The following is a 20,870-nucleotide window of genomic DNA, read 5'->3' on the forward strand; positions in this document are numbered from 1 at the left end:
CGGCGGTGGCGCTCGCAGCTCTCCTTCCCTCTCTACGTGGTGCCAGCCGGGCGACCTTTCTCCTCCTCAGAGCAGCCACCACCACCACCAGGCGCCAGGACTGGCTGGGGTGGCTCGCGGTGCGCCTGGCTCTGGTTGGAGTGGCGGCGGCGGCAGCAGCGGCGGCTTCTCTCAAGCCCGAGCCTCTCCACTCTGCAGGGGCGCAACGGTGAAGGCCCGGCCTCGCTTCTCTTGACCCCTCCACGAGGCCGGGCCTTCACCATCGCGCTCCTGCGACGTCTCTCCACCTTCGCCGTCGCGCTAATGTGGAGAGGCGTCGCAGGAGCACGACGGTGAAGGTCCGCTTCTCTTGAGCCGGCCTCGCGGAGGGCTCAAGAGAAGCGGGCCTTCAGCGTCGCGCTCCTGCGACATCTCTCCACCTTCGCCGTCGCGCTAATGTGGAGAGGCGTCGCAGGAGCTCGAAGGTCTGCTTCTCTTGAGCCGGCCTCGCGGAGGGCTCAAGAGAAGCGGGCCTTCGCCGTCGCGCTCCTGCGACGCCTCTCCACATTAGCGCGACGGCGAAGGTGGAGAGACATCGCAGGAGCGCGACGGTGAAGGCCCGGCCTCGTGGAGGGGTCAAGAGAAGCGAGGCCGGGCCTTCACCGTTGCGCCCCTGCAGAGTGGAGAGGCTCGGGCTTGAGAGAAGCCGCCGCTGCTGCTGCCACCGCCGCTCCAAGCAGGGCTCCAGCCGCAGGGCTCCTTTCCACACAGTTAGCCTCCGTGAAGGCATCGGAGCGCTTCTGTGGCTGCGTCCCAGTCGCGGACGCTCTGATGCCTCCGTGGAGGCCTCCATAGGCCTCGGAAACCTCGGGTTACTTACTTCCGGGTTTCGATGGTTCGTAAACCGAAAGTTCGTAACCCGAGGTGTTCGTAAACCGAGGTACCACTGTACCGTACTTTTCATGTATAAGACTAGGTATTTTTTTACTTTAAAATAAGGTTAAAAATCTGGGGGCGTCTTATACATGGATAGTGCATATACCCATTTTCTAAATTTGGAGTCCCCAAAAGCAGGGGCGTCTTATACCTGGGGGTGTCTTATACACAGGAAAATACGGTAGTTATCCTTGTCTAGCAGCATATATGCAGGGATTCAAATCGAGCGTCTTTCCCATCTCTACCTGGAGATGCCGGGGATTGGACCTGAAACCTGCATGCACCAGTGGTCTGACTCTGCATAAAGCAGCATTTCCTGTTCACTCGGGATCCTTGATTAGATCTGGGGTTATGTAATTACACATTGTAGATCATTTTTATTGATGGGTATGTTAAAGATTTGTTTTTTCGTTTTTATTATACCCAGCTGAATTTGTCCAATTATGTTCTTCAGAGACCCTGCAGTCATCTGAGATTTGCTGGGGTATTTTGATTGTGCTACACACACACACACACACACACACACACACACACACACACGTATTTATAAATATTGTAAATGTATGGAGTCATAATACATAAGATATAAATTTATATATTATATGCATGCGATTTCATGCAAGCGTGCAATGACCCCGTGCAAATCAGGGGTTGCCTGTATACAGTGTGTATATTAAGAAGGCTTTGATTGCGATGTGACCCAGTTATTTATGGCATATCAGTTTTACATCTGAAGAAAACTGCTTTGCTGTTTTTAGAGTTCGTTTGGATGCTTTCATTATTAGAGTTTCTTGAACTGATTTTTTAAAAATGGTTTTTCTGCTTTATTTTGCTTTTACGGTAGCATGTATACTGTTTCCATGACTTTATGCTACAAAGCGGTCTATAAATTTGTATAATAATAATATATATTTCATTTCATTTATTTCGTAAAATTTATTTAACACTTGATTGTAAAGAAACCCTCAAAATGGTTTGCGGAAGGATAAAACAATAAAACAGAGACAAATTCACAACTGTACTTTAAAACATATAAAAGTTAAAATACGGAAACAGATTAAAATATTAATGTAGCTCCATCAGTGTGCCTGGGGCTTTACAGTGTACAAGATGGCAGGCCCCTGCCCCAAAGAGTTTACAATCTAAAATTTAGCACAGAACAGACAACAGATGCAGGAGGAAATAGCTGTATGCCAATTGTTCTGGTCTCTTTGCTTAGGTTGCATTCACACAGCAATTTATTCCATTTCAGCGACGTTTCCCTAATTGTTTATTTCTGCAATATATTTGAGCTTTCACCTAATGTAAAAGCTGCTTCCAAAAAACCTAATGGAATATAGTGCATGTTCAGCACTCATTTCCATGCTATTCGATTCCAGAAAAAGATCCATTTGCAGCCCTGGAAAATTGTTGGAGTAAAATGATGAAATTTGGGGTGTTATCGTCGTCTACAATTCTTTCCTGCTCTTTTCACGGGGGGAACAGAAGCACACACAGAGAAAGGTTGGGGGAGCCATGACATTGCCCAGTAATGTTCACTGTTGTGTCACACTGTTCCTACTGGTGCAAATGAAATCAACACAGTCAGTTTCCATAACATCACAGGGACGGCAGCGTGAAAGGAACATTGGAAAATGGGACAGAAGCATAGCTCAATTTGTTAGAGCATGGTGCTTGTAACGCCAAGGTTGCAAGTTTGATCCCCATATGGGAGAGCTGCATAGTCTTGCATTGCTGGGGGCATGACTCTTAGGGTCCCTTCCAACTCTACAATTCTATGATTCAATTGGGAAAACTAGCACAGAATAGTGGTGCCTCGCAAGACAAATTTAATTTGTTCTGTGAGTCAATTCGTTTTGCGAAAAAATCGTCTTACGAATCGCGGTTTCCCATAGGAATGCAGTGAACTTTCTTTTTTTTGCCCATAGGAACGCATTAATAAAATTTCAATGCATTCCTATGGGAAACCGCGATTCGCAAGACGAATTTTTCGCAAAACGAATTCGTCTTGCGAGTCACCATCAGATCGCAAGACGCATTCGTCTTGCGAAAACTTCGTCTTGCAGGGCATTCGTCTTGCGAGGTACCACTGTATTCCCCTTGTCTGAATGCACCCTTTGTTACGGGCTGAATGACTATAGCCCAAGGATAGGAAACCTCAGCTGCATGCCAGCCAAATTTGGCCCTCTAGGGCTCTCTGTCTGGCCCTTGGGTTATTCCCAGGCCACGCCCCCTCACTGGCCCTTCATGCCCCCTCCCTGAGTGTTTTTGCCTTGCTGGCATGCAGCCTTGAACTCCAATAATGCCTCTTCCTTGCTTGGATGGAGGCTTGTGTTGAAAGTGTGCACAGATTTGCCTACTGTACAAAGGTAAAAATGGCACCCAGCCATCCACCTGCCTTTGCCACACTGGCATGTGGCCCCCAGAATGTTGCCCAGAAGGGAATGCGGCCCTTGGACTCAGAAAGTCTCCCTACCTCTGAATCGGAAAATTGTAATAAAATAAAATACAATGAATTTCAATGTGGGCAGAACGCCTGGGAGCATTCCAGAGTTATGAAGTGCTTACAATTCCAGAATACACCTCTTGGAGAACTCAGGGTTGGGATTTATCTCTAGCTTAATGGAGCTTATGTCCTTTAGAGTTTTGTGCTAAGTCTTTTTATGTACTGGGGTTTTTGTGTCTTCTTTTTTTTCTTTTTGAAGAATAAGAACCTGGCAGGTAGAGTGCTTTAAAATTATGAGGCTGGACTTTGAAGTGTTCTGTTTCACGTTACAGGTTTGATGTGCTCTGTGAGTCTTAAAACGTCTGCAAGGATGCCTCAGAGAATTGAGGAGGAAATGAATAGGGCATTTAAGGGAACCCTTTACCTGCCCAACCGGAATCTTGAGTTTCGGTTGACTGGTGGCTTGCCTTTTGCCTGGATTATCTGGATTTCATGCCAGAATGCCAACAGGAAAATTTCGTGCTTTCAGTCCCAAAGCATCAGAATGCCGTGTCATTGGGTGGTTGCCTCATAAGCCTGGCGGGGATGACTTTTGAGTCTTTCCTTGTTGTAGATCCATCCAGTGGCGTAGTAAGGTCAGGTGGTACCCGGTGCGGAAAATTTCTCGTCACCCCCCCTCCACATTGAAATTATTAAAAGAAGGAAAAATAATATACAGTTGTAGAAGAAGAAGAAGGGGAGTTTGGATTTGATATCCCACTTTATCACTACCCAAAGGAGTCTCAAAGCGGCTAACAATCTCCTTCCCCCTCCTCCCCCTCAATAGACACCCTGTGAGGTGGGTGGGGCTGAGAGACTTCAGAGAAGTGTGACTAGCCCAAGGTCACCCAGCAGCTGCATGTGGAGGAGCAGAGATGCGAACCCGATTCCCCAGATTACAAGTCTACCGCTCTTAACCACTACACCACACTGGCTGTCTTGTACAGTTGCAAGTGTTTTTTTTTTGTTTTGTTTATTTACTTAACATTGTGAGCATAAGCACTTAAAACCTTTTTTTCGCGATGGGAATTTCTTACGAATGAATTTTTTTAAACTTAATTTTGCTATTTTGCAGCTTTGACTTAACTTACGAATACAAACAAATAACATGTGTCGTAACGTTTATGTTACTTACCAAACTCAGTATCCTAGAGAAGAGGATGATCACAGTTGAATCAATGAACTAAAGATGTAGCAGAAATAAGTTCAGCACAGCACTTATAAGCGTCAGGTATAAAGCACAACTAACTCAACAGAATGACATGGGGTGACTGACCGGCACGGCAGCGGATAGGATTGAGTGATGATGAGTCACTGGTTGTTTGTGTCTCGCTCAAGTACAAACTGCAGAGACAGACTTTGGCGAATCGGCAGAAAGAAAGGCCCGCTCCCCTTCCTTATCCATACGCTCTCCACTACACTTCGTTGAGTTCAGCCGCGTTTCATTGAGTTTGTTGACTGAATTGAAAAGTTTCAATATGTATCATGTTGACTTGTTGAGGTTAATTTTAATTTTAAAAACAAATACGTTTTCCATTTTGTCACACCCTCAGTGATTACACCCGGGGTGGCCCACACTGACCTCACCCTCCATAACTTGGAATTCATTTTTCCCCCACAGCCGGAAAATCTCCCCCCCCCACTCCGGCAGTGTAGTGTTTTGAGCATGCATAGGCAAACCTCGGCCTTCCAGATGTTTGGGACTACAACTCCCATCATCCCTAGCTAACAGGACCAGTGGTCAGGGATGATGGGAATTGTAGTCCCAAAACAGCTGGAGGGCCAAGTTTGGCCATCACTGGATTACAGTAAAAGATGCAGGGATAAAATGTAGAAATGGGACCCATGGAGAGAGGGAGGGAGGTCTGAAGTTCGAGAGAACCTGTTTTTCTTTTTTTGAATTGGTATGTTTTGTATAACCTTTATGTAAAACTAATAAATTTTTTTTATATAAAAAAGAACTCCACATGCAGCAACAGCAACCTATACCAACAAACTTCCAGGTGGAATTTCAGGTGCTGATGATATGAACTTAGAAGCCCTAACTGACTTGGGACCCAAGTATCTGAAGCGATTTCACCGTACAATTCTTAAAAATCTATAAACCATGATGATTTTTTAAAAAAACAGTTTACACAACCTCTTGGGAGTTAAGCTCAGCAGTAGGGGCCTTCTTGGTAGTCCCACCACCCTCAAAATTTGGGGTGGCTGTGGCCTTGGAGAGAGCATTCTCTGCGGCAGCTCCTAGGCTGTGGAATTTCCTCCCTATAGAGATGTGCCTGGCCCCTTCATTGTATACTTTCTGTTGTATGCTAAAGATGCACCTCTTTGCCTGGGTCTTCGACACTTGTGCCCCCCCTATGCCCACGAGTGCAATTTGTTTTAAACTGCTTTTAATGCTGGATTTTAAATGGTTGTAACCCATCATGGGACCTCAGGGCAAAAGGGTGGGTAGGAAATCTAATCAACAATCAGGGCAGTCTCGAGCAGGTCGGGTGCCCTGGCGCTGAGGCGCGGAGATCGCTCCGGCGCCCCTGCCCTCGCAGCGCGCAGCACGGCTTCCGTGCGGCTTTGCCGCGCAGCGCCCCCGCCTGCCGGCTCAGCACCCTGGCACCCCGCACCACTGGGACAATACCTAGAGCCGGCCCTGTCAACAATTATAATTCAGGTCACACATATCTTATGCTTGTTTTGTGGGATGTGATACATAAGTAGCAGTCAAGTACAACATTCCTTGTTTTCCTAGAGTGGACATGCGCGGGAATGTTTGGTAAAGCCAATCGAAAACTTCCTGTTTCCTCCTGGCTGGGACATACTTCCTTTGCATGTGACTAAAGGTGGGCGTGACCTTACGTGTCCAGGTAACAAAAAGGACAAGTCACGCAGCACTCTCAATATCCTTTTGACTTCCTCCATCATTGGAGCAACTTTTAGCTAGAGATGCTCTGTTGGCTTTCAGCCAACAGAGGACACTGGGATTATTCCCATTTGAGATAGATTCCACATGTATAACTTTGTAACTAAGTCTGCCTTCAGGGATCTAACTGTGAACTGAATGTGAGTAAACTACTTTTCCAGTCATACCTCGGTTTAAGTACGTCTCGGTTTGAGTATTTTCAGTTTAAGTACTCCGCGGACCCGTCTGGAACGGATTAATCCACTTTCCATTACTTTCAATGGGAAAGTTTGCTTCAGGTTAAGTACAGACTTCCAGAACCAATTGTGTTTGTAAACCGAGGTACCACTGTATATACTTTACACAAGATTGTGGGGTGTCTATTCTTTTAAGAGGAATATAAAGAAACTTACCAGGAACCTAATAGTGAGAGGCTTACACAAGCCTGCAGCCAGCTACCCGCTGTGCGTTTAAAAGGGGAATGTGAAACTCTGCTAAGTAAAGGAACTTGCTAGCATAAGTTAGGAAGGATAAACAATATATCCTCTCCTGCCTCCCTGGACATTCCCACATGTTTTACTTATGCAATCACAGCTTTGTGTGGGTAGGGAAAAGTAAATAAAGAAACAGAGAGTGGAGGAAAGCTATTCTACATTTGTGTCCTCCCCCCCCCCCCGACATCGGTGGAATGCTGTGATTGCTGGCTTTATGCATGTTTGCGCTTATCTGTGCACCCCTGGAACCAAACACTCATGTAAGCTGCAAGTTACCTGTAAGTGCTTTTTAAAATGAGTTTAAAAATGAGGTGCCAGTACTTCAATCTTGCTAAAAGTGCCATGGGTGCTAGCACACAATGGATGCCACGGGCAACGGAAAACAATGTGATGTTACTCTGTACTAGTGAAAGCTGTCACAAAAAGAAGCACTGATAATAATAATATATAAAAAGGAGGTTCTAGTTGTGTTTTCCTCCGGTGCTACAGAGGTTTAGGTAGGGTGGCTTTGCATCCTACTTTGCTGACAGTCAAAGAGGGGACCTTTTATCTGAAGGGATGTCAGAAGACAGAAGGACTGCTTGGTCCAAATCCATTTTAAAGATGAAGAACCACAGAAAAGGGAGGGGGGGCACTGAAATTGTCCATCAACCATTAGCATACCTGCCAAGTTGCTGTCAGAGAAATAAGGGACCGGGCCGGAAGTAGCAGACCGCAAGTAGCGCTGCCGCCATTTTGGAACTGGGCGGAGCATGCTTAGATGTGACTTTTGATGCTGCTTTGCCCAGTTCCAAAATGGCTGCCGCGCCAGAATAAACCGGGAAAAAACAAAAAAATCCGTTTTTTCAGCTGGAACAGCTGGAAAAATGGGGATTTCCCGGTGAATACAGGAGACTTGGCAGCTATGACCATTAGCAGCAGGTGAGGAGGTGCACAGGTGCTCTGTTCCCCACTGTGGCACGACACACTTGATTTTTATTTAAGTTCTAGCAATTGCTACTGAGCATGTATACCAGGCATGTCCAACTCCCAAGAGACTGTGCTCTACTCCCAGTATATAAAAAAAATGGCAGTGATCTACCCATTGTCATTGGAAGGAGGAGGAGCATGCGTGGAGTGGGTGTGTGTGGAAGGGGGGGATTGCCCACAGTTGTTGAGCTTTTTTAGGGGGGGAGGCAAAAGTTGATGAGCTTTTTTTAGGGTGCTGATTAGGATCCCGCGATTGACCGCAATTACCTGGGGAACTACCTGTCAATCGACCGGTTGGACATCGCTGGTGTATACAAATTGGCATATGCAAATCTGGGTAATCTTTTGACCCCCCCTTTATTGATGATGAATTCCCTCCTTTTTGATGATTTGTAAGAGGCTGCTCTTAAGCTGTACAGCAAACAACAACAACAACAACCTCCAGCCCACAAATACAAAAATCCAAATTATCAAATAGCATTTAAAAACAATTTAAAACAACCCCACTCCCTAAATAAAACAGAACCCACCCAGGTTAAAACCACATCCCTTTTAAAACAATAATTTTATTTCCTGGGCATATTAGTCATTGCCACTGAAGTGACTTGCATTAAAAATAGAAACATATTATGCATCTTGTAAAAAGCACAGATCAATTTATTGGTGGGACTCATGCTAAACAGCTTTTGTATATGATTAGAGAAAGGTGTTGCCTATTTCTGTTCATGTTATGACATGCAGCTTCCAGTAGGATGGTGAACCTCAAGCCAAGGGGCCAAATGTTGGCCTCCAGGCATCACCGCCTGGCCCCCAGAACCCCTTCCTAGGGTGCAACCCACTTCCCAGGCCACACTCTTCATTGGCCCTGTTGTGCCTCCTCCTTGAGTGCTTTGCCTGGTCAGAAGCTGTCCTTGAACTGAGATAATACCTCTTGCAAAACCTCTGGTTTTTGCATGGCTGGGATGTAGCCTACCGTACTATGCAAAGCTCAGAGTTGCAGCTATTAACTTCAGCCCTTGATCCCACCCACCAATGGCATGTGGCCCTCACATTGCAAAAGGTTGGTGGCAGACAGGAGAGCCTCTCCTGATGTTGCTTGACTACAGCTCCCATCAACCCTGACCATTGACCATGCTCACTGGGGCTGATAGAATCGTAGTCTACCTACAGTATCTAGACCAGTGTTTCCCAAACTTGGGTCTCAGTCTGTTGTTGGACTACAACTCTCATCATCCCTAGCTAGCAGGACCAGTGGTCAGGGATGATGGGAATTGCAGTCCAAAAATAGTTGGAGACGCAAGTTCTATGAGAGTCACAGTCCCCTGCTGCTGCAGTCAACAAGGCCTGCAGTCAACTTATGAGCTGGGCTTTTGGCGTAGTTGCCGTGTGGCCGATGAATCTCAGGTGTGCTGATGCAGCACACCTGGTTGTTTGGGGAGGCCTACTGCCAGCAAAACGGAATCAGCAGAACGGGATTATTTTGTTACGGAAATGCAGAGTCACCGTTTTATTAAGTAAAGAAATGCAAGATCGTAGGCACAAAAGTGCTGTCGCTGCAGCCATGCCTGTGAAGTTACAGCACACGCAGCCAAGAAGGCAGAAGGAGAAAAGGTGTGCTTTCCTGGTTGCTTGCCCAGTGTGGTCAGGAATTGCCCATTGAGACTTTTGGGTCTAAACCGGCTAATCATGAGAACAGATAGTGTCTCATCCCCCATATACCCAATTGATCGCTGGGGTCTGCAGGAGAAGGCCTTCTGCAGATGCCATCTTCTCAGGAGGCCTGTTCCATACAGTATAAGAATTTGCTGTGGGGCTTCGCTATTTGACCCCCCCCCTCTCGGTCAGGATTTTTAAAGTAGTTCTCTGGGTCCCAACTCGGGTGCTTCAGAACGCGACTTCTGTTGCCAGGCCCTTACAGGTAGATAATGTGGTCCTGTTTTTAACCCTTTTGTTACTTTTTTCATTTTACTGATTGTGAATATGCTGACCGAGGCCCCCTTTAGATTCGGAGGCCCTCGCCAAGTGGCCCATATGGCCCCCCTCCTTCTGTCTGGACCTGTCTGTTGCTACGAGGCTGTGGGGCTTCGCTATTTGCCCCCCCCCCCCGTCGGGATCTTTAAAGTAGTTCTCTGGGTCCCAGGGCGCATCAACACCCCCGATCCTTAATCTAAATATATAGAAATGTTCACGATGCGTGCGCAGGGGCCAATGTATGGAGATACAGGGGGGAGGGGACAACAGAGGGCTCAGACAAAAGTAAATATTGGGAAATGGAACCCAGAAACTGACAGTTCCTTCTCCAAGGGTGGGGGGCCAAGGTATGGAGATACATGGGAGAGGGGCCAACACTCCCCAGGGACAACAGAGGGCTCAGACAAAAGTGCATGCTGGGAAATAGAACCTAGAAACTGACAGTTCCTTCTCCAAGGGTGGGGGCCAAGGTATGGATACATGGGGGAGGGGCCAAAACTCCCCAGGGACAACAGAAGGCTCAGACAAAAATGCATGCTGGGAAATAGAACCTAGAAGCTGACAGTTCCTTTTCGAAAGGTGGGGGCCAAGGTATGGAGATACAGGGGGGAGGGGCCAACACTCCCCAGGGACAACAGAGGGAAGGGTATCCTACCGAAACACAGGGATGAGCCGGGGTGGAGGGAGGAGGGGCAGGATATGTCATGGATCGGGACAGGGTGGGGGTGGGGATCACAGGAAAGAACCACAGCAACGCGTGGCCGGGTCAGCTAGTACAGTATAAGAATTGAGCCTTTAGCTTGGCACCAGCCGCCCTTTGGAATTCCCTCTCTTTGCATCTTAGCCAGGTGCCACCTGTTGTCTTTTCGACACCTAGTGACAATCTCCTCCTCCTCCAGCAAGCTTTATAATCAGAGATTGTTCCCAGTCCGTGTCTGTGTCTTATCGTTTTTGTGTTTGACACCCTGGGCTCCTTTGGGAGGAGCAGCCTGATGCAAATTCAATAATGGACTACCTCGGCAGGTTGTGAACTCTTGCCTCGCTGGAGGTTTTTAAGCAGAGGTTGGATGCAGTGTTTGAAATCCACCAGGCACATTTTGCACCTGGCTATCAGCCACTTGCGACCAAGTGAAGATGCCCGGGTGCCAGGATGGCACCTGACGTCCCCACCATCTGGAGGTACATGCCTCCATGGGGATCCTTGGATCTTGACTGTTTTCTCGCATTGGCAACACACCCTGTGGAATTCTATCCATTATACTTAATCTGCACAATCGGAACGGATTTCAGGAACCAAAGAGTTGTATTGAAAAATACGGCTTTTGAGCAGTCTGGCCCCCAAATGGCAACTAGGCATTCTGTTTTGGCAACTGTCACCCTGGTTTAAGTAGCCATTTGATGCCTAGCTTATATACCTGAGTTTCTAACCCTGGGTGGATGCTCATCTGTCATGGATGCCTCTTTACTTGAGATTCCTGTATTGCGGGTGGGGTGGGGGGTGAGTTGTGTCATGGTCCGGGTTACAGGCAGTCGGAGCCCCGGCTCGGTACGTAGGGACCAGGGTAGAGGTCGGGAAGCAGGAATCAGCAGTCCAGGGTCAGCAGTCCAGGGGTCAGGAAGCCAAGAGTCCGAGGATCAGGAAACCAGGAGTCAGGAAGCCAAGGGTTCGGATACCAGGAGTCAGGAAGCCGAAGCACAGCTAGGTGGGTAGCATGTTGCTGTGGCAAAGAGCCAGAGGGAAATGCTGGTCTCATATACCCCTCCCGGCCCTTGCCACCAGGTGCTATGAGTCTTCTGTTAAGCCTCACCTGTGTGGCCATGCCTTGCCCTTCCAGGCCAAACTCAGGAAAGCCCCAGTCCTGCGAGGCCCTACCAGTCACAGGGCCTGGCTCCTGCACACACTCCTGACAGGTTGGACTAGATGACCCTTGGGGTCCTTTCCATAGCTGCCAAGTCCCCCGTATTCCCCGGGAAACCTCTGTTTCCCCAGCCGTTTCCCACTGGCAGCCCGGATTTTAAAAACCCCCGTAAATCCCCCGGGTTCTTACCGGGCCCGGGGAGGCTCCTTCTGCGCATGTCTGGAGTCTCTGGACATGTGCAGAAGCGATTTCTGGTGCTGCGGCCATTTTGGAAATGGGCAGAGCATGCGTAGAAGCGACTTCCGGTGCTGCTCTGCCCAGGTCCAAAATGGCCGCAGCGCGACTTCTGCTGCCGCGCCGCAGCCGATCCCGGATTTTTCAATCTGGGAGTTGGCACCTATGGTCCTTTCCAACTCTACAGTTCTATGATTCTTTGAATAAAACACACCCATCCATTCCTGTCCAACAAAAGAAGCTTTTCTCTCTCAAACACAATACTTGAACCCAGTGAAGCTGAAAGTTGAAAGAATCAGGACAGACAGAGGAGAGAGAGAACATCATGTAGCCTGTTGTTCATTTGGTCCCCCGAAATGTAGCATTGGCCACCAACTTAAGTGAGGATGAGAAAACCCTTAAGTGAGGATGAGAAAGGCTATCCATGGCTACTAGCAACAATGGCTGCACCTCTAATGTCAGAGACAGTATGCTGGGGATCAGAAATGGGGAGAGTGTGGTTGCCCTCTCTGCTTTTTCCATACGGTGCATAATTTTATATGCCTCTACCACCCCCTCTCCTCAGTTCGCACTTTTGTATGCTGAAAAGCTCCAAATGTACTCTTTCCACATATACCCCGATTCTCTTAGCTGCCCTTTCCCACCATTCAGTCCATCCTTTGCAGTTCAGAACAATAAAGGCATTTAAGTACAGAATTCTGTATGATGGTAGCTATGTAAGCTTGGTGGTGCTGTTTCTTCTGCAGCGTTAACTGCCCACCGGCTCCCTTATTCTTCCCATCTGCTGTTTGGGAGCTAAAGTCCCTTCCTGCTTAGGCTGATAAGAGCCTCCCGTACATCTGTTGATGTCTGTTTCTGAAGGATAGCTCTGAGTGACGGCCCCGATGACCACGTCTGGCAGCTCCGTCTTCAGGCCCTGATTATAAATACGTAAAGCTAACAGGAGAGTACACGAGTTCCATATTGGGAACATCAAGGGGTCAGGACTGTGTTTCCTCGCTTTGCTTGCAGAACGTGTCCAAGCTTCAGTTCCAAGGAGCAAGTGAAGGGGAAAGCCTTGCTTGAGACGCTTTAGAGCAGTGTTTCCCAACCTTGAGTTTCCAGCAGTTTTTGGACTACAACTCCCATCATCCCTAGCTAGCAAGACCAGCGATCAAGGATGATGGGAACTGTAGTCCAAAAGCAGCTGGGGACCCAAGGTTGGGAAACACTGCTTTAGAGTAAGGGCAGTAACTCGGTGGGAGAGCATCTGCTTTACTTGCAGAAGGTCCCAGGTGACTAGGTCCAATATGTGGCATCTCCAGGTAGGGCTGGGAGAGGCCCCTGTCAGAATTTGTGGTGCGCCATGGCCAGTCAGTGAGGACAATGCCCAGTGCCAGATTTACATATAAGCAAAACCAGGCATCCCCAAACTGCGGCCCTCCAGATGTTTTGGCCTACAGCTCCCATGATCACTAGCTAAGAGGACCAGTGGTCAGGGATGATGGGAAATGTCGTCCAAAACATCTGGAGGGCTGAAGTTTGGGGATGCCTGAGCTATAGCTTAGGCCACAGTCTCTTGCCCCCCCCCCAAAAAAAGTAAAAAAAAGTTGGATGTCCATTTCCAAAATATAAGATAAAAAAACAAATAAGACAAAACCTACTATATTCCGGCGTATAAGACGACTGCGCATATAAGACGACCCCCAACTTTTCAAGTTAAAATATAGGGTTTGGGATATACTCGCCGTATAAGAAATACGACCCGCCGTATAAGATGACCCCCGACTTTTGAGAATATTTTCCTGGGTTAAAAAGTAGTCTTATATGCAGGAATATACAGTACAGTGTTTTGTGTTGTATAGGCTCCTGTGATGTAAGTGATGGGCCCCGCCTGCTAGCCTGGTCCCTAAAATATCACCGGTTTGCTCATTTCTATATATAGGGTGCCTACATTCTGCATGGCAACAGGTGCAAACGGCTTTAGAGACCTATTAGGTCCGTAAATTACCCTATAGCATATATTCAGCACAAAAAACAGTGACAATTTGTTGTCGACAAAGGACAGCTGGACCTATAAAGGGACCCATTACCTTCAGTAGCTTAGGGCCTCTTCAGACCTAAATCCGACCCTGACAATTGATGATCCAGTAGCGTTTTTAAAAAATGTTTTTGTGAGACCCTGGACAGTTGCTGCCAATGACAGCTGAAAATTTGGCTGGGTAGTCCAGTTGGTCACCTTCTCGCGTTGCGTTATGTCAGGCTTTCTGGTTTGCCGAGCACAAAGAGCTGGTTGGCACCTGTTCCAGCTTTTGCTCCTTCCTTGCCACTGCATTGCACCCAACCAGGTGTTTCTTCCTAACTAGCCATGGCTGCTAGGCAGCCTTGAAGCCATGGTTTGTTGTTGGCTAGCTGATTGTGCAAATTATGCACAAATTATGGTGTGAAGCTCAACATAAAAAACCCAAAATCATGGCCACTGGTCCCATCACCTCCTGGCAAATAGAAGGGGAAGAAATGGAGGCAGTGAGAGATTTTACTTTCTTGGGCTCCTTGATCACTGCAGATGGTGACAGCAGTCACGAAATTAAAAGATGCCTGCTTCTTGGGAGAAAAGCAATGACAAACCTAGACAGCATCTTAAATAGCAGAGACATCACCTTGCCGACAAAGGTCCGTATAGTTAAAGCTATGGTTTTCCCGGTAGTGATGTATGGAAGTGAGAGCTGGACCATAAAGAAGGCTGATCGCCGAAGAATTGATGCTTTTGAATTATGGTGCTGGAGGAGACTCTTGAGAGTCCCATGGACTGCAAGAAGATCAAACCTATCCATTCTTAAGGAAATCAGCCCTGAGTGCTCACTGGAAGGACAGATCCTGAAGCTGAGGCTCCAGTACTTTGGCCACCTTATGAGAAGAGAAGAATCCTTGGAAAAGACCCTGATGTTGGGAAAGATTGAGGGCACTAGGAGAAGGGGACGACAGAGGATGAGATGGTTGGACAGTGTTCTTGAAGCTACGAACATGAGTTTGACCAAACTGCGGGAGGCAGTGCAAGACAGGAGTGCCTGGCGTGCTCTGGTCCATGGGGTCACAAAGAGTCAAAAAAGGACTAAATGACTTAACAACAACAAAAAGTGACATGGTGCTTTAAATGTATGGTGTGAACATGGCTTGAGAGTCTGCAGAAGAGCGCATGCTTTATCAAAACAAAAGGTCCTTCTGGTCCAGCATTCTATTCTCACTGCGGCCAACCAGGTCCCCCAAGGAATCATCCACACAGGCCGTGAGTGTAATGGGATGCTATCGCCAACCGCAGGAGATAATATTGGGCAAGATGGTGAAGCAAGTCTGATCTCACATCTCATTGTTGCCATAGCTCTGAGCATCAAACATCAAACATAAGGGGGGGGGGGAGGGCAGGAAATAAGGCGCTATCTGAAACTGTTCATGTTGTGCAAGAATGCTACACAGTAATTTGCAGCAACAGATAAAAAAAAATTAAAAGAGGGGGTGGAGAGAGAAAGAAAAAGGTAAACAAGCATTTTTAATCCTAAAATCCATGAAACGAACACATTAGGCATGTCGTTTTTTGTATACATAGATTTGTTTTGCTCTTGAACTGGTAAATGAGGGTTGTTTTGGTCCGAAGCCAAATAATATATTGAGGCAATTTCATGCCTCATGAATTATAGAAGAGAATGCTTGGTACGTGGAGCTCCAGTCTCGGCTCGGCTGGCTCTCTCTCCCCCCCCCCCCCAATTTGGTTTAATCCCTTTGGGAATCTCGGTTTTGAACCGCCTTCCAGAGCCTGTGCGATGCTTCTGAAAGCCCGCAGACTGGTCCGACAGAATGGAAGGAATTCTAAATATGAGCTCCCCCCCCCCCCCGGGCTGGAGCCTTCTCTCCCACCCCTTTTATTTTGCTAACTCCCAGATGGTAGCAAAAATGCTTTGATCTTATCATAATGGCCAGTGCTGCTTACAAAAGAAAAACACTTTCCTGAACTCTGAGCTCTGAAAGAGAGCCCAGGCACGATGCATTTTAAAATTCCTTCTGGGCTTTTAGGAAATTAAAAAAAAAATGTTGCTTGCATCTTTTTCTTTTTTTAAGCTGCACTTTGCTTTCTAGGAAGGAGGACTGAATTGTTTGGGCTTCCTCGGTATGGCGGAGCCGCTCACAATTTAGGATCCTCTGTCTTGGGGTTGAGCAATTTGCTCAGTGCTCAGAGCAGGAATAGATCACAGACCCCAGAGGGCTGCTCCTAATTTGCATGTGTTAGTTACAAGTCATTAACGGAACCTGCATGTTGTTTTTTTCCAGACTTGCTGGATGCGGAACACTGGCTGGTGGACGTGTTGCATGCATTTTGCAAATTCCAAAAGGAGCTGCTGTGTTAGGCTGTTGTGAGGACAGAATGTGCCATGACAACATAGGGATTAATCTGTTTCTAGTGGCATGCCATAGATCTGGTAGCAACCCCATTCTCTTGTGTTTACCAGAGTGCATACCAGAACGTTAGATTATTTCCATTGGGTTTGTGGCTGCTTGGGGCTGCTGACATGTGACAGGGCCTTTTCCGTGGTGGCTCCCCAGTTGTGGAATGCCCTCCCTAGTGAAATGCACCTGTCTCCATCACTATTACCTTTCAGGAGGAATTGGAGAGGAAAATCCTATTTACCCAGGCATTTGGTAGCTGAAGAATACTGTTCCCGGCAACCCCGAGAGCATTGGATGGAATAATGATTTTAGCTGTAACTGGTTTTTGAAAACTTTTAAACTGTAACTGCTTACAGTTTAAAACTTCTTTAAAACTGTAAATGTTATAAACTGGCATTATTTTGTTCTTAAGTTGTAGGTCTGCTTACCACCCTGGGCTCCTTTGGGAGGAAAGGAGTGATATTAATTCAGTAAACAAATAGGTAAATAGGTTAAAAGGTAATGGACTCCTGGACGGTTAAGTTCAGGCAAAGGCAACTATGGGTTTGAGGCACTCATCTCACTTTTCAGGCCGAGGGAGCCAGCGTTTATCCACAGACAGCTTTCCAGGTCATGTGGCCAGCATGACTAAACTGCTTCTGGTGCAATGGAACATCGTAATGGAAACCAGAGTGCATGAAAACACTGTTTACCTTCCCACCAAAGTGGTACCTATTTATCTACTTGCACTGGCGTGCTTTCAAACTGCTAGGTTGGCAAAAGCTGGGACAGAGCAACGGGAGCTCACCCTGTCTCAGGGATTCAAACTGCTGACCTTCTGATCAGCAAGCCCAAGATGCTCAGTGGTTTAGACCACAGCGCCACCCGCTTCCCTTAGTGAATAAATACAGTGGGCTTAAAGCACTCTGTCACCACAGTGCAACAAATCCACTTTTTGAAAAGAAGCAAACAAGTCCCAGACTTTTTGTGGTTTGGAAAGTGATGGGGAAATACATTGAAATGTGTGGGGTGAATGGATGATTAATTAATTAATGGAAAGAGGTATAAACTCCCGATGGATTACATAGAACCATAGGATGAATGCAGTTTGTATGCTTGCTGTTGCAGAACCTCCCCATCATTCATTCATTCAATAAATCTGAAGTCCAAACTTCTCAGTGAAGTTTGAAATCAGTCCAGCTACAGTGTAAGCTTTGTGCAAGCACATCAGGATGAATGCTCAGTAAAACAGGACATCTGGAGGAGCCCTCAATCAAACTGGCATGTGTAGCTACGGTACACATGTTGGATATGCATGACCCGATCTATGTCTCCATGTTTTCTTTAAAGCAGCTGTGTGCATTGATGTAGGAATTTGACCAAAACCTGGTGAGCTCTGAGGCAATCAGTGTGGTTGAGGATGGGCAATTAGTCAGGCTCTTCAGATGGGATAGGTAAAGGTAAAGGGACCCCTGACCATTAGGTCCAGTCGTGACCGACTCTGGGGTTGCGCACTCATCTCGCATTATTGGCCGAGGGAGCCGGCGTATTGCTTCCAGGTCATGTGGCCAGCATGACAAAGCCACTTTCTGGCAAACCAGAGCAGCACATGGAAACGCCGTTTACCTTCCCGCTGTAGCGGTCCCTATTTATCTACTTGCACTTGACGTGCTTTCGAACTGCTAGGTGGGCAGGAGCTGGGACCGAGCAACGGGAGCTCACCCCGTCACAGGGATTCGAACCGCTGACCTTCTGATCAGCAAGCCCTAGGCTCTGTGGTTTAACCCACAGCGCCACCTGGGTCCCCTCTTCAGATGGGATACAAGGACCCAAATGGCTGGAGGCAGATGGCATGGTCCAAGATGGGTTGGTGATCAAGTTCTAGGCAAGGCAAGGAAGGGGAGAGGGGCAAGGCGAGTTCATTCATTAGCTTCTCCTAAGAATGATACTAAAATCTGCAGTAGCACAATACCTTTATCAGGACCAACCCTAAAGGTCACAAAATAGTGACCAAGTTCTTGAGTTTTCCAGAGCGATGCAGGAGAAAAGGGAATTTTAAAAATCCAGCTTGGTGTTAAAGCCAGGCAATATTTATTTTTATTTATTGCTACATTACTATCCTACTTTTTTTAATCCAATGTGGTGTACATAGAATCATAGAGTTGGAAGAGACCATAAGGGCCTTCTAGTCCAACCCCCTGCCAACCAGGAAACACCATCAAATATGGCTTGACAATTGGCTGTCAAGCCTCTGCTTAAAGACCTCCAAAGAAGGAGACTCCACTGTCTTTGTTTAACACTCACAACAACCCTGTGAGGTAGGTTTGGCTAGAGCTGATTGGTGACCCAAGTTCACCCAGTGAGCAGGGATTTGAACTTCGGTCTCCAAAGCCCTGGCCTGACACTATGTCACATCGGCACTGTTCTCAATCAAAAAATGGAGACCAAGCCAACTTTTCTTCTCTCCACTCCCCCTTAATTAACACCCAGTGTAATAAAAAAGAACTTCAGAGAACCCAAAAGCTTGCTTGCTATTTTGTGACAATTTTTGTTTGGTTGTTATAAAGGTATTGTACGTTACTCTGGATTTTTGAATTTTTGTACTCTGGATTTTGGAATTTTTCTTGGCCAGGATGCCAATCTCTGCCTTTTGCATTCTCAGGAAGATCTGCTCAGGTAGAGGAACCGAACCTGGAGTAGCAGTTATACAGAGTCAGCCAGGCCAGCAGTCGTTTCTTTAACAAACCTAGCCAGCCAGACTGGGCAGATAAGCTGCAGTATGCTTTTTGTCCATTTTAGAGGGTGGCGCTGTGGTCCCCGTCACATTGTCACTTCCCTGCATGTCACATTCCTCCACCTCCCAACCCCCCTGCTGTTTAGCTCTGCAGCAAAAAATAATTTATATATATATAATGCAGTTTAGTCATTGTAAAGATCATGTTTCTAAATCTTGCTTCCAGTCCCCGAGGACATTTCCCGGTACACTTTCAGATACTTTTCTGCATCCCTTGGGGACAAAAGCGTGCTTGTTTTTTTAAAAAGTGAAATATTAGATTCTCTGAATTATAAAAAAGCCTGCTTTGGTGTCACGAAAGTACTTTCATGGAACCTTTGACCCTCTAGACCAGGCGTTCCCAAACTGCGGCCCTCCAGATGTTTTGGCCTACAACTCCCATAATCCCTAGCTAACAGGACCAGTGGTCTGGGAAGATGGGAATTGTAGTCCAAAACATCTGGAGGGCCGAAGTTTGGGGATGCCTGCTCTAGGCTTTGCTGAACCAAAACTCCATTCATTCCTGGCCATTGGCCATGCTTGCTGAGGCTTATGGGAGTTGTAGTTCAGCAATACGGAGAGGGCCAAACATTTCCTACACCTGCTCTTCTGATTTTTCTTTAAAAAAAAATTTAAAAAAAGAATGAAGAGACTATAGTGTTAAAAAGTGACTCTCCTGCTCTAAAAAACTGGATGAATGAGATTTTAATTGCATTGATTGTGGAACTAATTAAGATACTGAAGTGTCCAGGCTAAGAATGCGAATAAGGAAAATCCCAGACTCAAAACTGACCGCAATCATGAACTTACTAGGTAGACTGATGCAGACTGCCTGTGATTTGCAATAATCAAAACAAAGCAAAAATGAGACAAAGTCATGCCAATAATAATAATAATAATAATAATAATAGTAATAATAATAATATATTATTTATACCCCGCCCATCTGGCCGGGTTCCCCCAGCCACTCTGGGCGGCCTCCAACAAAACACCAAAATACAGAAATCCATCAAACATTAAAAAATTCCCTAAACAGGGCTGCCTTGAGATGCCTTCTAAAGGTCTGGAAATTGTTGTTCTCTTTGACCTCTGGTGGGAGGGCATTCCACAGGGTGGGTGCCACTACCGAGAAGGCCCTCTGCCTGGTTCCCTGTAAGTTGGCTTCTCGTAGTGAGGGAACCGCCAGAAGGCCCTCGGCGCGGGACCTCAGTGTCCGGGCAGAACGATGGGGGTGGAGACGCTCCTTCAGGTATACTGGACCGAGGCCGTTTAGGGCTTTAAAGGTCAGCACCAACACTTTGAATTGTGCTCAGAAACGTACACAAAGTCACATTTTGTACCATCATCAATTCAAAATATTGGGAACTGTCATGCTGAGTTTGGTGATGTTCTGTTGAGAGGTGGCCAAACGTCCACCAAAAAATGAACTAAGTCTCACCCAAGTGATGTTTCAGCCCGCCATCTTTCTTCAAAATGGTGTCTGGCCCCAGATCCCAATCCCTCCGGGATCAGAGGGAAGAAGCGGTGGAAGAAGAGTGGAAGAAATTTAAAGATTATTTAAAGAATAAGCATAATATTGGATAGAATTAATTGAAGTGAAGGAGGTACAGAGAGGTTGTAGAAATATAAAATGTAGAGGAGTGAATATATTTAGATGTCGTTACAAGTTTGGAAAAGGATTTGAAATATATATTAAGATACGATAATATAATATAAAAAGGGCTAAGTTAAAATGGAAAATAAGTTTAAGGTCAAGATGTAGAAATTACTAAAGATGATTTACAATGTAACGCAGTTGGAGGAGGAATGAGGAAGTCAACAGTGAGATTTGAATTAAGATATAGAAAGTTGGAATTTTATTTTTGTGTTTTTTGTA

The 20,870-nt window shown here is 46.6% G+C and overlaps 1 protein-coding gene across 16 annotated transcripts in view; it reads left to right on the plus strand.

Annotated features, from left to right (window-relative positions):
• The window catches only part of ARVCF (ARVCF delta catenin family member), a 552,351-nt gene that overhangs the window by 71,197 nt on the left and 460,284 nt on the right, over positions 1 to 20,870 (plus strand). The gene's annotated exons all lie outside the window — the stretch shown is intronic.

Source organism: Zootoca vivipara, chromosome 16, assembly GCF_965207765.1.
Source record: "Zootoca vivipara chromosome 16, rZooViv2.hap1.1, whole genome shotgun sequence".
NCBI lineage: Eukaryota > Metazoa > Chordata > Lepidosauria > Squamata > Lacertidae > Zootoca > Zootoca vivipara.